This window comes from Miscanthus floridulus, chromosome 2, assembly GCF_019320115.1.
Source record: "Miscanthus floridulus cultivar M001 chromosome 2, ASM1932011v1, whole genome shotgun sequence".
NCBI classification, from domain to species: domain Eukaryota; kingdom Viridiplantae; phylum Streptophyta; class Magnoliopsida; order Poales; family Poaceae; genus Miscanthus; species Miscanthus floridulus.
Genome location: NC_089581.1, coordinates 55236951 through 55251500, shown reverse-complemented (window position 1 = coordinate 55251500; position 14550 = coordinate 55236951). Strand labels below are relative to the sequence as shown.

General features: G+C 43.1%; 1 pseudogene; it reads right to left on the bottom strand.

Annotated features, from left to right (window-relative positions):
• Window positions 1-1718: 1718 nt before the first annotated feature.
• On the bottom strand, window positions 1719-7951 carry LOC136536564 (putative ripening-related protein 5; annotated as a pseudogene).
• Window positions 7952-14550: the final 6599 nt, after the last annotated feature.

Sequence of the window (14550 nt, the reverse complement as noted above, 5' to 3'; positions counted from 1 at the left end):
TCAATGTTATCTTGATTCTTTGGATCAGTTAAATCGCTCATCTTCTTGCCAAGTCTTTAGACTTGTTGACAATAGATTGGATCTCTTTCTTCCTTAGCAGAGTCACCAAAAAAGTCTGTTGATGTAAATTTTGGTCACACACACTAGCAAGAGCTAGATCGCCTGAGGTTGCCTAAGGACCATGTGGCTATGCATGCAACAAGGGAGGTAAAAAATAGTGAGCGTGACCAGCAAGTTCGGCTATGTAGATTTGACCCTCGTTCTTCGCCCGAAAAATCTACGAACACCTCCCAAAAAGACCCATTGGGGAGGAGCTAGCACAGTGGGGTGGCCCTAGGGTCGGCAAGGACACCTAAAACACCAATAAATATCGTCGAGACAGGTGCTAAACAGTAATGGGCTGGAAGAGCTAAAGGTAGGGGAACATGATAGTAAGTTGTTTTTTTATGATTGTGTGTTGGATACCTCAATCGGCTGTGATCCTCTGATATATATAGTAAAGATGGTCTTATCCTAGTAGAAAACATATCCTAGACAAAATCTGCAAGTTACCTACATGACTGGCCGAGTTCTCATCGAAGTAGATTTGATTTTGACTTAGACTATGAAATCCCACTTAGCTTGTTTTTGAAATGCCGGTTTCTTCTGGGAAGCCCATCCATAGGACACAAATTAACTCCCTAAGCTGGTTTTGTCGCTTCCATCCCAAATTTAATGTCAACACGTAATTTTTTCATTTGGATTCCAAATTGGATGATCTATATATGTTTTTATGGTCTTGACAAGAGAAACAAAACAGTGGAGTCCACTCTTCAATTTGGAGAAGTTTACAAAACCGGCTAAGAAGTTTACAAAACCGGTTTAACCGGCTTTTGCTGGATGATTTTTCTAAAATTGCATTTTATTCGTCTGAAGTCCAAATTGGATGACCTATATTTTTTTTTCAATCATCACAATGAGAGGGAACACAATGGTGGAGTCAATTATTCATTTTGACATGGTACCAAAACTGGCTTAGCAACCTATGGTGAGAAATCGTGGTAGCCCAGCCGCTCGTACGGGGCCGAGAGCGTTTGATGAGGCAAAGTAGGAAGCCCAACATATGAGAACTGCAAGGGGCCATTGGGGTTTAAAATGGCCAGCTCGTCGGTAGGGAGATGGAGGAGGCAGATCAATAGATAGGAATGACAGTTGAGTTTGCTGGTTTGGGAACAAAGAGCCGATGCTACCTGAGTTGGATAGCAATGAATGTTCAGTTCGCATGTTTGGAATCTGAGAGGCGGCTCTGCCTAAGTTGTGAACATGGATGAAGGTCATGGTTCAACTGACCTTGGATGATATGGCTTCACAAAATTGTTGAGAAATCTATTGGTGAGGGTCTGGTATAGTTGATAAATCTATTCACCACAAGAATCCACATTTAATGGGAGATGATGGATTTATCAAAAAAAAGTCCTAAATAAAGTAAGGCGGGATAAATTTAGCATCCCATAAAATTTGGACAGCGGAAATGCTAGCTTGTTGATGATGTGGCACAACGTTATACTATGAATGCCCGTCGTAGAGCCGTATATAGACTGATGAATGACATCTTTTATTCCAAATGATATACACACAACAATACAATGGGATACAATACGTATAGTGCAGTGTGCCACGAGCCAACGACCCTACCTGAAGTATGGACCACGAATCTATCTCTCTATCTCCTTATACACACTACGTACACAGCACATCTCACCAACAAAACAAACATAACCAGAACTGTAGCTGATGTTCACTCCTCGGACCAGGTGATGTCTACCATCCCAATGTTCTGGTCGAGCCCCAAGGCGTCCCACACAGCCGGCGACGCGTCGACGATGTTGTTGTCGCATGGCGGCTCGAAGTTGTGGTCCTCATCACAGCCTTCCACGGAGTCGCACTCATCCACCACCTTGGCGTACACGAAGTTACCATTTGCGCTGATCTTGATGCGGTGCCCGCAGCGTGCCATGTTGCTGAACCACCCCGTGGAGAGCGCGACAACCTTCTCCTCGTCACTGTGGTACGCGTTGTCGCACTCTGACGGGCCGCCACCGTCCTTGCCCTTCTCAAAGCTGTTGAGCGTCAGCACCGCCTTGGTGCTGGCTGTGACCGGCGGCGAGCAGCGATACTGCGGGTACTTCTTACCATCCTCGCAGCAGTTTGGGTCGTTGCTCTTCTCACAGTTGCCGGACCGGCCCGGGAGATACCCACTGGGGCGGCACATGCCAAGGCCGGCACTATGGCGGTGGGACGACGCCATTTGGGGAGCAGAGAGTGCGACCAGGAGGAACATCGCCATGGCGGCTGCAGCTCCGGCAGTGCCCATCTTTGCTTGCCTGAAAAAATGGTCAAGCTCCCTCGCACTCTGTTTTTCTTATTTCCTGTGCTCTGGTTTGCTTGATGGTTTGAGCTTTGCCGTCGTGCAATGCATGGGATTATATAGTGGTCTCTCCGCTTCTGCTACATTAGCATATAGTAGATTAGTAGTATGAACATGCTCTGATTGATGGACATAACGTACGGAATCGTTGGATGGATATGATTACACGAGACGGCAATCCGATCACCTACTACGTGTTTTCGCCGTGCCGTATGAAATGTGTGAACTCGTTCGATGTGAACATGTGAACTTTATATGTTCTGCATAGTTAATAATTTCATTTTGATATTGGAAACTGAAAATTCTAAAAATATTGTGGGTTTTGGCCATATAAAAAAGATATAATGTTTTAAATTGAAGATATAAACAAAATATTGGCATAATTTATTACTACACATCTATTAAGTAGAAAAATTCGCAACATAAACAATATAAAATATGAGTCTAGAGCTGTATATTTACAATAAATCATGTGCATTAGTGTAATACAAAATTTCAGTTTTTTTCCTTTTGGCCACCCCCAAAATTACCCAAATTTGTGAAACTTTTGACAAAATTTTGGTCAAATTTTGAACCCTAGTGAGAATGGAAATAAACCTAAATAGATAGGGTGTTTAAAACTAAACTAAACCCTTTTTATGATGAAACTAAATTTTGTACTAAATTGGTTTAGGTTTTAAATAACCCGATGTACAAGTCTAATTTCTGCAAAATCAATTTGTCATATTGTTGTAAAGAACTATAAAATGTACATACAAGGTCTAATTATCATAATAGCCTAACGTCATTCCATATTGAGATTGTTTAGCAACTAGGGCCGATCCACTGGCAGATGCATCAATATGATCAACTTTTTTATCTTCTAATGTATCAAAACGAATCATGATCATGTTAACGGTAGAAAGAAGGTTGTAGGGACCATGACACATAAGAAGGGAGGTGTTGAATTAGGCAACTTAAAAACTATTTATAAACTATGGGCTCTAATTTCAACCTAAGCAAAACCTATGCAAAGATAAACTATCTACATGTACAACTAATGTTTTGCTAGGTGTGTTGCTATCTCTACCGCAATAGTTATGCAAACTAACTTCTAATCCTATCAACTAAGTTAGGAAGGTAAAGCAAACAACCAAGGTACACCATGTAAATGCGGAAGGTAAGAGGCGATAGAGATGCAAACTTCCGTTTGACGATGCCAGTATTTTTACCAACGTGTATTGAGAAATGCGCAAACTTCTCCTTAGTCCTCATTGGAGCCTCTCGCAAGGCCATACTCCCGGTCGGATAACTCCATGGATAGCACTAGGCCTCTCTCATACACAAGTGGGTCTCCAGAATGCCTCTCCCAGACCGCTCCTCGCCATCTCCACTATCGAGCTTCCAGCCGAACCGTCGCGGGCCTCGTTCCCTCCAGAACATAGTGGCGGCCATACGACAAACGTGGTTGGTGTGGTCTCGCAAGACTACAAGCCCCTCCGAGTACAAACACGGTGCGAGCAAGCACCTTTGTTTTTTAGGTATGCAACCCTCACTAAACACTAGGCCTAAACCTAGAGCAAGCACGATTAAGCAGGTCTAACTAGCCTAGGCACTTCACAAATCACCTACATTAATCACCTAATCTTCTTTTAAGCACTTTGTGGTGGTTAGAGCACTTGGTGGGGTATCTCAACACTCCTATATCTTCAGCACACTTCAACAACCTTCTCTTGGGCGGTTGGGGTCCTATTTATAGCCCCAAAGAAAGACATAATTGTTGAAACCTTGGTACAACATTCTACGTACTGTTGGACCATCCGATGCTTGGTCGATGAACCAATGCTATCAGAGTCCGGTGTCTCACAACGGTCATGTGTTAGATTTGACCGTTATCCGACCTTTGGGCGCATCTACGTGGCATATGGTTCGACGCCCTTCTTCGGACCAGTTTGACGCCCTAATCTCCTCTTTGGAACCTCTTTGGACATCGTCGGACGATGGCACGCTGCCTCTGTTGGTCCGACGCCTCACTGTTGGCTCGGTCCGACACTCCTCCTGCACATGAACAGTGGGACTGTTTGGTCCGATGCCCTGCTGATGTTGTGTTGGGGTTTGGTCTGCCATATGGTCCGACCCCTTTAGGGTTCGACACCCCTAGGTTCTGACACCCTTTAGAGCCTTTCTTCGACTTGTTTCTTCATGATCTTTGCATCTGGTTTGGTACCATCTTGTGTCTTGGACTTTTGCTTGTCTTTTAGGTCTTCAACAATGCTTCTAATGTCTTGCTTGAGGTGTTGATCCTCTGGATCACCATGTTGCCTAAGTCCAAGTCCACTTTTGCACCCTTTGAACTATATAAAAAAACACTAGCAAATAATGTTAGTCCAAATGGTCTTATTGATCATCAAAAACCAAAAACCAAACTAAATGGGCCATGAGGTTCATTTTCCTTACAAATGTTATTACCACTCATTTTCTTATGATCATCTAGCATATTAGCATAATCAACATGAGTAGGTGGCGGATCATCAACCTTTTCATCGCCCTTTACCTCAGATGTTGTAGATGTGGATGTTGAAGGGTCACTAGAGATGGGATCTTTGTATTGGTTGACCACATACCGCCAATCCATCGTGCAGCTCACAAGAACTGCTTTTAGATCGGCATCATATTTGCCCTCGAACATCTTGCGAAGATCCTCAGGAAGTTGCTCAAACATCGCGGATGAGTCAATGTTATCTTGATTATTTGGATCAGTTAAATCGCTCATCTTCTTGCCATGTCTTTAGACTTGTTGACAATAGATTGGATCTCTTTCTTCCTTAGCAAAGTCACCAAAAAAGTCTGTTGATGTAAATTTTGGTCACACACACTAGCAAGAGCTAGATCGCCTGAGGTTGCCTAAGGACCATGTGGCTATGCATGCAACAAGGGAGGTAAAAAACAGTGAGCGTGACCAGCAAGTTCGGCTATGTAGATTTGACCCTCGTTCTTCGCCCGAAAAATCTACGAACACCTCCCGAAAAGACCCATTGGGGAGGAGCTAGCACAGTGGGGTGGCCCTAAGGTCGGCAAGGACACCTAAAACACCAATAAATATCGTCGAGACAGGTGCTAAACAGTAATGGGCTGGAAGAGCTAAAGGTAGGGGAACATGATAGTAAGTTGTTTTTTTTTATGATTGTGTGTTGGATATCTCAATCGGCTGTGATCCTCTGATATATATAGTAAAGATGGTCTTATCCCAGTAGAAAATATATCCTAGACAATATCTGCAAGTTACCTACATGATTGGTCGAGTTCTCATCGAAGTAGATTTGATTTTGACTTAGACTATGCAAACCCACTTAGCTTGTTTTTGAAATGCCGGTTTCTTCTGGGAAGCCCATCCATAGGACACAAATTAACTCCCTAAGCTGGTTTTGTGGCTTCCATCCCAAATTTAATGTCAACACGTAATTTTTTCATTTGGATTCCAAATTGGATGATCTATATATGTTTTTATGGTCTCGACAAGAGAAACAAAACAGTGGAGTCCACTCTTCAATTTGGAGAAGTTTACAAAACCGGCTAAGAAGTTTACAAAACCGGTTTAACTGGCTTTTGCTGGATGATTTTTCTCAAATTGCATTTTATTTGTCTGAAGTCCAAATTGGATGACCTATATATTTTTTTTCAATCATCACAATGAGAGGAACACAATGGTGGAGTCAATTATTCATTTTGACATGGTACCAAAACTGGCTAGCAACCTATGGTGAGAAATCGTGGTAGCCCAGCCGCTCGTACGGGGCCAAGAGCGTTTGATGAGGCAAAGTAGGAAGCCCAACATATGAGAACTGCAAGGGGCCATTGGGGTTTAAAATGGCCAGCTCGTCGGTAGGGAGATGGAGGAGGCAGATCAATAGGCATGACAGTTGAGTTTGCTGGTTTGGAAACAAAGAGCCGATGCTACCTGAGTTGGATAGCAATGAATGTTCAGTTCGCATGTTTGGAATCTGAGAGGCGGCTCTGCCTAAGTTGTGAACATGGATGAAGGTGATGGTTCAACTGCCACTGCATGTGGACCTATGGTTGTGGGACCCTTGGATGATATGGCTTCACAAATTGTTGAGAAATCTATTGGTGAGGGTCTCCTATGTAGGTATAGTAGATAAATCTATTCACCACACGAATCCACATTTAATGGGAGATGATGGATTTATCAAAAATAAGTCCTAAATAAAGTAAGGCGGGATAAATTTAGCATACCATAAAAATTGGACAGCTGAAATGCTAGCTTGTTGATGATGTGGCATAACGTTATACTATGAATGCCCGTCGTAGAGCCGTATATAGACTGATGAATGACATCTTTTATTCCATATGATATACACACAAGAATACAATGGGATACAATACGTATAGTGCAGTGTGCCACACGAGCCAACGACCCTACCTGAAGTATGGACCACGAATCGATCTCTCTATCTCCTTATACACACTACGTACACAGCACGTCTCACCTGTTGGCCCACATGATCATTGGCTCAGCTGAGTGAATCACTCAGCAGTTTTGCCGAGCATTCGCTAGTGTTGTCGAGCATCCACTAGCCGTGCTGACCACGAACAAGCGTTGTCCGTTCCACACACTATGGCTAGAGCTAGAAGAAGAAAGGAGAACAGAGCATGCACGCACAATACAAGACACCAGCGTTGGCCGAAGCCCTGTCTGTGAGATGACAAATCTGAACCCCTTTACTGAGTTGCCGTGGTAGTCTATTTATACAACTCTATCTATCTAGTCTTAGTACAACCCACATGCTGTAACAGTAACTAGATAATATACAGGACTGACTCTGTGCCGGCCACTACATGGCTACAGTGCTGCAGATAAGCCGTGCGACGCCTGCATCTGCAGCGGCTACAGTATCAAAGCAGAGGACTAACAAAGCACGTCTCACCAACAAAACAAACATAACCAGACTGTAGCTGATGTTCACTCCTCGGACCACATGATGTCTACCATCCCAATGTTCTGGTCGAGCCCCAAGGCGTCCCACACAGCCGGCGATGCGCCGACGATGTTGTTGTCACATGGCGGCTCAAAGTTGTGGTCCTCGTCACAGCCTTCCACGGAGTCGCACTCATCCACCACCTTGGCGTACACGGAGTTACCATTTGCGCTGATCTTGATGCGGTGCCCGCAGCGCGCCATGTTGCTGAACCACCCCGTGGAGAGCGCGACAACCTTCTCCTCGTCACTGTGGTACGCGTTGTCGCACTCTGACGGGACGCCACCGTCCTTGCCCTTCTCAAAGCTATTGAGCGTCAGCACCGCCTTGGTGCTGGCTGTGAGCCTGTGACCGGCGGCGAGCAGCGATACTGCGGGTACATCTTACCACCCTCGCAGCAGTCCGGGTCGTTGCTCTTCTCACAATTGCCAGACCGGCCCGGGAGGTACCCGCTGGGGCGGCATGTGCGGGGGCCAGCGTGTGGGCGGAGGGAGGACGCCATTTCGGAAGCAGAGAGCGTGACCAGGAGGAACATCGCCATGGTGGCAACAGTTCCGGCAGTGGTCATCTTTGCTAGCCTGAAAAAAAAATGGTCAGGCTCTCCTCGCAGGCTGGCACTCTGTTGTTCTTATTTCCTGTGCTCTGATTTGCTTGATGGTTTGAGGTTAGTCTCGTCGTGTGTGGTATTATTAGTGGTCTTTCCGCTTCTCCTACGTTATTAGTAGTATATGAAGTATGAACGTGCACTGATGGATATAACGTACGGAGTGGTTTGGACTTGGATGGATGTGATTACCCGAGACGGCAATTCGCTTCTCCTACAACATATGTTTTCGCCGTGCCGTATGAAATGTTTCAACTCGTTCGATGTGAATATGTGGACAAGATACGTTCGTTCTACACAATTAATTTCATTTTGATATTGTAAATTGAAAAGTCCAAAGAGATATTGTGGGTTTCGGCCATCTAATTTTGCCCAACTCAACCAAATACACGCTACATGATAAAAAATTGCTCCTCACCATTCTGCAAACTAGTTTCAGTTTTGGCTTCGTTTGGATCAGTGTAGAGCCAACCACTAAAGAGTATTTGAATCGAAAAATGGCTTAATAACTTTGAGAAACTTTGGCTTTGAAATATAAATAAAATTTTCTAAGTAACATAAAGTATTATGTGACAGTTTTTCAATTTTTTTGGACAGCCCCAAAATTGCCGAAGTTCATGAAATTTTGATGTAATTTTTTAGAGACTTAGTTAACAAAAGATACAATTTTTCTAAAATTTTTAGCTATAAACAAAATTTTAGCATAATTTATGCCTCCGCATCTATTGAGTAGAAAATTTGCACATAAAAATAGAAAATATGAGTCTAGCATTATAATTTACAATAAAGCATGTGTATTAGTGTAATACGAAATTTTGGTTTTTTTATTTCAGCCACCCCCGAAATTTCCTAAATTCATGAAATTTTTGACGAATTTTCGTTGAAATTTTGAACCCTTATGAAACTGAAAATAAACTAAAATAGATAGTGTGCCTAAAACTATACCAAACCCTTTTTTATTTTATGATCAAACTACATTTTGTACAAAATTGATTTACGTTTTCAGTAATGCTACGTGTGAATCCATTTTCTACAAAATCAAGTTAGCATATCACGGTAAATAACTATTAAAATGCATACATAAGTATTAAAAATTCAATTTGCTCTGTAGTGAATAACTTTAATTAGCATATAGAAAATTGCTTTATTCAGTATTTAAATAGTCAAATTACATTTTTGTTATATATTTGTGGATGTAGGTGCTCCATAGCACAAATGAAAGAATTTTTTGTTAAAAATATGAAAATGCAATAATTATTTTGGCCCTAGCCACGTTGCCACATCAACACCTCGTCTCCCTCGAAATTCGAGTTAAGGTCGCTAAAAAATTGTTTGCTAAAAATATGTGGTTTTTTAAGGGTTAAAAATTAGACACGGTCCTTAGTTTTTGGATGTAAGGTGAACTTATTCTTTAGGTCATCACTCAAAAAAATACACAACATTGTACAAAATCTGATATAATTTTACTATAATATGCTTTAGAACTCTAGAATGTTAAATGTAGCCTTTGCATATTTTCCTGAAATGAAGGCTTTATAAGAAACAAAAGAACAAGTGATATACCTTGTTAGTTAAACAGTGGCATGCTGGTAGACTAAATCATTTCATCATAGAAAAGCAAAAGACACCCAATTTTGGTGCAACCGTCGTTGTTCCATATAAAACATCCATTGTTTGCATAGGAACAAGACAATCCTCACAATATAAAAATAGCACACATCAGAAACGAGTCAATAGGACCCATCGCTGATGACAAATTAGAGATGCGGTTAACCATGCTTTTCTGTGATATTGTTTTTTTTGGGATAGGTCTAAGAATGCCCCTCATTAGAGACGCGCCCCTGATGAGCATAAATATCAGAGACATGTGCAAACAAGACACGTCTCTAACATGAGAACGATTAGAGGCGTATCCAAATAAGATGTGTCTCGGATGTGAGATTCATCCAAGACGTGTCTGAACTCACCCGCATCTCCAATGAGAGAGGGTCACATCAAAGATGTATCTCAAATACCCACGTCCCTGATGTTTGATCCCCATCCGAGATCCCCGTCCCAATCTGTTCATGGCTTTGATGAGAGGGGGTGCCATCAGAGGCGCGACAAAAGAAGGCACATCTATGATTTTTTGAAACCCACAAACGTGCTTCAAGAGACATGTCTTGATGTGGTAGCCATTAGGCTCCATTATTATTTTCCCATGTAGTGCCATGCTGATCTGAGCTCATTTCGGCGCGTGCGCTCTCTGTTGTTGTCCTACCTATCTCTATCACAATCATCCCACCTGGTCCTCCTCCAACAACGTGCCTCACCTATCTTGGCAGCGCTCCACTACCAACCATACCAGTATACCACCCGCTCCGATATGTACTTCACCCATGTAGCTAGCACCCGTGATGTCGCACCACCACCGTCGAGTGTGCCATGGATGCACATCAACTTATGCGCGTGGTCACTAGTCTTCTCAGCTCTCGCCGTTATCCAAATTTGTGATTTAAATTATGCAGTGCGGTGAGGCTTGGGTCCTCACTTGAGAGTTGCATGCCACCCAAGTTTACTTTTTTCAAGCCCAACTTCTACCGAATGCAAGTTTCTTCATCTAAGAAATGTCCTAATTTGTATATATGTCGGTTCTTGTTGGAGGATCAAGGCTCTTGGTTAGAACATGTGCTATGGATTCTCACTCTCAAACAAGTCTTGATAACAACGGTGGAAAAGAAGTGAATTCTCCAATGATTTGTCCTATGCATTCATCAACATTGCGACCTCTCGACACAATCACATTTCTCAAGGCCTTCTGACAACTATCCGCTGATCATCCAATAGCTTGGTCAGACCAACCGTTGAAGCCATTTGAATATAGCAACTTCAAAACCCTAGCAGCATCTATCTTCTGTTCACACTACCACAAAATGGAATACCCTCCTTGGCGGTGGCTAAAAACCCCCAAAGAAATATATATTTCTTGAGTGTTATTTCACACACTCAAGAAAAATATGCATTTGCTTGAGTGTATTTAGAAACACTCAAGGAAGCACTGATTTCCTTGAGTGCCAGCCATCAAGAATTTTTTCCCTTTACCGCGCATCAAAGGCGCCAAACTTCCCGCGCTAGATTTTGGCCTATAAACAAAAGCCCAACACTGGCCTTTTTACCATCCACACGCCTGGTGCCCAGCCTCGCAACCCTATCCAGTTGCCCCCTCCCCGTCTGCCTCCCAAATCGAGTCTCCTGCGGCGGCTCCTGCGCGGGCGGACAGCGGCTCCTGCGCGGCGGGCGGTGTCTCCTGCGCGGTCGGCAGCGGCTCCTGCGGCGGGTCCTGCTCAAGCGGTCGGTGGCTAGTGGCGGATCTACAGGTACCCTGCAATCCACCCATGTGTATAGTATAGAGGAACTCATCTAGTCTGTCGTGGTCGTGGGCATGAAACGACTGGCGCCTGCACATTCACCTGCATGCGGCCGACCTAATGCCGGCAGCTGAGCTCCGAGCCTCCGATGACGGCCTGGACAGGCAGCCCACCAGCTGCTTCTAGATGTGGTACAGTCGGCGCAACTCATTGATCTGTTGCACAGAAGAATGGCAGCTACATTCCTGAATTCAGGTGTCTTGCGTTCGAGTGGTGTGGTTCCTGCTGCCTGAAGGTCTCTTCGGGTCTGAACATGGCCATCTTCATGAGCTCCATGTCGCAGTGACCGGCAAACTTCTCCATCTGCACTGTCCTTCTCCTTTAGATCTTGACTACCGGTCCTTGCTGCCAGTTGAGATCAAAGTATCCTTCAACCAGAATTAGTTAGCATTTAGTCTGTATGCTAGTATTATTTTAACATAGTACTCATATAGATATTCTCTTATCTTTTATTTTTGCTTGTGATAGATCTTAGTTAGCATTTATTTTGCATACGTTTCTTTTCATCCTGTTTATATTTTTTTCTTTACATCGCACATTCATATATGTTTGACATGTGTTTACAGTTTACATTTATCTTTTTTAGGGTATACAATTTAATTGTAGTTCATGCAATTTTACAACTTAATCTTTAACTAGCAAACATGCCTGTGCGTTGCAACGGGAAGAAAAAAAGGTTGGGCCATATGTGGGCGGTTACAATTTACATTGTAGTTCATGCAATTTTACAGCTTAATCTTTAAATTGAATAATTCTCATATTTTTATTGCTTATATATCAAATTGAGTCATAAATTTTACAATTATATTCTGAGTTGATAAATGAATTTTTACCAAAATGTATGTGAAAATTTTGGCATGGCATACCCTTAGATAGAGCCGATAACTATCTTAATCTAGTTCGAGCAGTGGAGGTCGACCGGATCGATGCAGTCGTACTTAAACTAGACAAGAGTCGATAACTAACTCATACCAGTGGAGGTCGACCGGATTGATGTAGCCGTACGAACAGAGGTATAAGCCATGACGGTACTTACAGACAAGCAATGGAGGTCAACCGGATCGATGCAGCCGTACTTGCTGAAGAACTCGCCGAGATCTACTCTACTCCTACTCCTAAGGGGTGGCCGGAGCGGAAAAAAGTAAATAGCTAGTATTTGATTGATTGTGTGTCTTTTACAATAGCTGGGGTTTGATATTTATACCCGGAGCCTAAAAACAGATCCTACTCGAGTACGACTCAGTACAATTTTTGGTACAAAGAAAATATTTCTATTTTAAGGTAACTTGGATTCTAATCTTTCCCCTTTTGTAGAGTCCGATATGTATCTTCTCGATGCCAATCATACCTTGTTATTGTTATCTGTTGACGTCATTCAGAGAGAACCGATCCTAGTGCCGCATTCGATCCGACAGATGTTAATCCTTACTCAATCGACTCCTTGATTGGCATAATCTTGGAAGCCTGCGAGTTCCCGCGCTCTTCTCCCAAATTTTGGTGTAAACAGGGTGGAAGGGTATGTGAGGAGACGTGGGCCTAATTTCTTTGAGTGGTTCAAAGAAATAATCCTACTAAGCCTTTTCAAATTAAGTAATGTAAGTACCAATCTATAAATAAAACTGACATATCAACCTACTACTAATTTGCAGTGCATGCAAACAACTGGTGTTGATGCTGCCTTATGCCAAATATCTTATGGTTTTCATAGTAGGGTAACCAGTTATGGGGGCTATGATGTCAATGGCTATAGGTTTCAATCAAAAGAGCACGAGAGAGCTAAATCAGGCTTAGCTACGGTTAATAGTGGTGTTTGTGTGTCTTGTGTTGATGACGACAACAATGAGATGGAATATTATGGTGTCATCAAAGACATAATAAAAATAAAATGGGAAGGAAGCTTGCCACTAGAGATGGTTTTATTTGATTGTGATTGGTTTGATCCAACACCAAGTGGAACTAAGCTACAGAAATTTTAGGGCTGGTGGAAGTTAAACATGCTGCTAGACTTTCAGTTTTCGAACCGTTTGTAATGGCAAGCCAAGTTAAACAAGTTTATTATATGGCATCAGTGATGACTCCAGTGCTTCTGGACCATCACAAGTACAAGAATTCTTATTTTTTCAAGAGGAGGGATTGGATGGTGTAACGCTCTAGAGTCCAAACGGCTCAGATCCACTCTGCACGCTGAGCGAACCACACCTACCACCATCCCACTTACGCTTTCGTCCTCGCTTCGCATAAAAGGATTAACCCGGGGATGGTGGGATGGATTCTAGTAACCTTATATGTTGGTCTGTCCGATCTTTAACAATCAAGGTGGGACTAAACTCTCCACAATATCTCATTAACTTGCATATGGGCCACTATGGGTCAAATTCCAAACTGGGCCGAATATCACATACACCCCCCTTAAAGGAACCGACGTCCCCGTCGGCCCAACACATCCACAACCGGGCAAACGATGATCTGGAACGTTCCCTCTTAGCACATGCAACCGTGCGCCCAGTGCCGGCACATGTGCCATGTCGTGCACCCCATAGGGCCTACACGCGCAATGAACCCCATGTCCGCGCCCCTAGCCTGCACACGCCTGTGGCCGCGAAGGTTGGCTCTGATACCATTTATAACGCCCCAGAGTCCAAACGGCTCAGATCCACTCTGCACGCTGAGTGAACCACACCTACCACCATTCCACTTATACTTTCGTCCTCGCTTCGTGTAAAAGGATTAACTCAGGGATGATGGGATGGACTCTAGAAGCCTTATATGTTGGTCTGTCCCACCTTTAACAATCAAGGTGGGACTAAACTCTCCACAATATCTCATTAACTTGCATATGGACCACTATGGGCCAAATTCCAAACTGGGCCGGATGTCACAGATGGTACATTTGTGATTGATCTGAACATTGAGCTAGATAATGTAACCCCAGTTGTTTCAGATGAGATGCTGATCCCAAGGACTTGGAGTTTCTGTCCAAATTGAATACTGAAGCTGAAGATATGGATGATAATACATATGAAGATGATGAAGAGGATCAAGATGAAGATGACTATGATCTGACTGACCATCCAGCTTATGATCCAAATGATTATTGACTATTTATAAATTGTACCTATACTCTGTATTCACTTAACAACTAGTGTGCCTTATGGA